We start from the raw sequence: 4,070 nt of genomic DNA, 5'->3' as shown, positions 1-4,070 counted from the left end.
GCCTGGCCCCGCCCCTCCCGACCCCCCGCCAGGAGGTTACGTCACTTCCTGCCTCACGTACAGAGGGGTGCTCTAACCTACCCGACCGCCTGGGGGAGGGGTGTGAGCGCGCGCGGGGCGGTGCGAGGTTGGAAGAAAAAGGCGGCACGACAGCAGGTGTCCCAAGGAGTTGCACAATTGGCAAACCGGCCTCCACCGCGGCGCCCTCTTCTGCACTAGCATCCTGGAGCCCTCGGCCTAACCTTGACCGACCTCCATTCCTTGCTGTGCAATGTCAAACGGGTTAGCGTTGACTCCTAGATGTTGGATACTTGCCCTGAAATGGTTCCTTAAAGTGTATGTCCGGGATGGAATTATTATTAGATAGCCACTAAAGCCATACTGTGCATATATTAATATATTTTGCAGCCTCAGAAATATTTTAGCAAAAAGGACAAAGAATCAAAAGCAAATGCAAATTCATATTCAGGATGTATACAAACCACTTCAACCAAGACTATCAGAGATATTTACATAATGTTTAATGTGTGAGGGAATAAAAGGGAAAATGTAATGTAAACAAATGATTTAATAGGATGACATGATTGTAGATTAACTTTGGTTTCATTGCCATTATTGTTGTGATAGGATTGTGCAATGCATAACAAATAAGATTGACTTCTTGGTCACTTTTTAAGCTCTTTCCAAACATTGACACCTTCTCCCTCCCTCTGGTCATTAACCTGCAGGCCAGGGAGGGAGATAAAGTTACAAATAGCTACAATTCTAGAAAAGGACCCGGACCTTGAAAGGACTGCAGATAAAGCCGTTTCCCATCAGGGCCCCCAAGGATATAGAACAGTCCTTTAAGATGCAAATCTGTTTCCTGGGCTCTGGCTCCTGCTCTCCCCTTATTTCTAAAATAGGAAAAGTACTTGAGGTTTTTCCCAGGCTCTTTTATTTATCCCCATTCCCTAAAATCTCTCTCCCCAAAGAGAAATATATGCGCAGGAGCATCGCTGCACCTTAATGGATCTACACGGGAAAAGGTTAAGGACGGACACGAATTAGCCACGGAGGGGCCCGCCTTGAAATTCAGACAATAAGCATAGTCCCCTGTGCTTTCTTTGATTGGAAGTATCTTTTAAAAAGAAACAAACATTCCTAGTATTTCCAGGTGAAAATCTTATGCCCTCATGGAGAAAATGGGTTTAGGAGATGGAGGTCAGAACCATCCATTTATTTAAAAATCCAAATAGAAAGTTATATTCACTAAAATAAAACAGTAAAGATAATACTAAAGAGGATATTGATTATATTTTTATTTTCCTGCTCTCATTAGAAATAACGACCACTGCAATTAAATTCCCTTTATTAATCCTTTCTCACTAGTTTTGCAGGATCTCTCTCCTTTGCAATTTCAACTAAATGAATATAAATTTGTCTTGCTTTATTGCAGAACCTATACATACTGACAATTTTTCTTTGTCTTCTACTCCATACAAATGTTCAAAGATTTTATATTTTGGCCAGGCATGGTGGCTTATGCCTCTAATCCTAGCACTCTGGGAGGCTGAGGCAGAAGGATTGCTTGATGCCAGGAGTTTGAGACCGTCCTGAGCAAGAGCGAGATCCATCTCTACAAAAAATAGAAAAATTAGTCAGGCGTACTGGCACTTGCCCGTAGTCCCAGCTACTCGGGAGCTGAGGCAGGCAAATTGCTTAAGACCAGGAGTTTGAGGTTGCATTGAGCTGTGATAAAGCCACTGGGGCAATGGAGTAAGACTTTATCTCAAAAAAAAAAAAAAAAAGCTTTATATTTTATCTGGTTTTTGTTTTTGCCATTCTTATATAACATTACCTCTCATTTCCAGAGATCTAGTAATTTAGATGCTTGAGATGAAATGTTTTTGGCAAACTTTATTTAATATCCAGCATAACTGAAGTGGATACTATTAAATTTCCAACCTTCCACAAATTGTTACATAACATTTGCTTTACCCTGAACTAAAATTCTTGCAGTTGCTGAAAGGTACACAAATATAATAAAATTTTCACAAAGGAAACCAGAGGTTGGTAAGGAAAAAGCAAAAACACCTTGAGTTATGGGGTGTGGGGAAAGAACAAAGCCTGGAGAGTCAAGGAGCTATAGTTCTTAATGTTCTTGATCCTGGGTTGTATCAACTCACATGTTTTCTGTGAGTTGAAATGGGGTAAGGCAAGTGGAAGCTCCTAAAAACAACGACTGGCACATAGTAGACTCTTGGTCAGCATTGGTTGAGTCAGAGTCTGGGTTGGGTGGAACAGAGACAGACATACAGGAAAGTGACATGGAAGCCATCTGCAGGAAATAGGATTTAGGTTCCTCAAGAGGAAAAGAGAAGGCATTTCAGCAGAGGAGAACCACTCACCTGAAGGCTGTGAAGTAAAAATGAGCCTGTGGCATGTGTTAAAAATCCTACTCTAAAGAAATATCTGACAGCTACTTCAGGGTCATTACTGGTGGAGAAGGGCTCATCACCTGCAAAATTCTCCCCCCATCACCCCAGAGATGAAAGCAGAGTCTTGCTATTTGATGAGAGAGGAGTGGCAGGAAAAGCAAACCACATAACCACCTGTGAAAAGAGCCCCAGTCTAGAAGTCAGCAACTGATCCCAGATCTGTCTCCAACTGTGCTGCAGAACCAAGGACAGTAATGGTTCTATGCCTCACTTTCCCCATTGGCTATGAAGACACAATACCCCTTTATTTCCTTAATTCATTTACCAGTGAATTACAAAGTAGGAAAGCTCCTTAAACTACATTATTGTACAAATGTAAAGTGTTACTAGATCATAGCCCAGTCTAAGTGAGTAAATGTGGCGGTGATGGAGAGAAGCCTAGAAACTGAAAAGTTATAAGCAGCTACCAATAGCTTATTGCTTAAGAAAGAAAAGGGAAAAAAGAAAGTTGTCTTCAAGGCTTTTAAATGCCCAACTCCAGAAAAAGTGAATTGGTCTTTGATAATAGCAGAACTGAAAAGGTAATACCACCACAAAGGGGCCTACTCTGTGACTACTCTGTTACAGAGGGGGAGGGGTTTTAGTTTTTATACAAAAGCATGTAGTATGTTGTCTTTTACATTTGAACACATTAATCTGTTTATTTTATATATATATTATCATAATTTTTTAAAATGCCATTAATCTGTCAACTTAGTAATCAAAGATGTAAAACCATTTGTTCTTTCTGGGGTCCAACCTGTGGCCCAAACAGTAGATAGAGTCTCTTAGTGTTTCTCAAACATTCCACAGAAAAATGTCCATCTTACTTCACAATTCAGTATACACATGTGTATGTGTGCGTATGTGCATGTATATATGTAGGCCTGTGTGCATAATCACATGATACTAAAAAGATTTTTGAAATACCCTTGCTGTGTGTTTCCCTCTGGAATTTTCTATCCTATTTGATTGTAAAAATGCTAATTTCAACCTATTCCATTGATGGGCTGTAACCTAGGTTTGAAAACCATAGTCCTAGGCCATTCATCTCCTTTCTCAGAGCACAAGTCTCTTTAGTGAATAGGATAAATGACTTGCTCAAAGTTAAATTTCTGGGACTACAGGTGTGAGTCACTGGGCATGGCTTCCTTTGTATGGCTTATGAGCTAAGAATGGCTTTTGCATTTTTAAATGGTTTTAAAAATTCAAAAGAAGAATAATGTCTTATGGCACATAAAAGTATATGAAACTCAAATTTCGGAGTCCATAGGTAAAGTTCTACTGGAACACAGCCACACTTATTTCTTTACAGACTGTCCAAGGCTGCCTTTGCACTACAACAGCAGTGCTGAGTAGTTGTGGCAGAGACTGTCTAGCCCACAAAGCCTGAAATATTTAATATCTGACCCTTTGTAGAACCAAAGTCAAGGTCAGAGCATTCCTGTGCTGCTTCCCTCCCTCACCTGCCCATCCCTGGGCAATCTCTCTCAAGAATTTTGAGTCTATCTTTCCCTTGCTTTAGAAAAAAAAAATCATTTATCATATAATTATGTACCCTAAAACTATGTTATTTAGTTTTGATTGTTTTTGAGCTTTATGAAAACAGTA

The sequence above is a fragment of the Lemur catta genome, chromosome 1 (genome assembly GCF_020740605.2).
Source record: "Lemur catta isolate mLemCat1 chromosome 1, mLemCat1.pri, whole genome shotgun sequence".
Taxonomy (NCBI): Eukaryota; Metazoa; Chordata; class Mammalia; order Primates; family Lemuridae; genus Lemur; species Lemur catta.
This window is presented reverse-complemented; position numbering follows the sequence as displayed.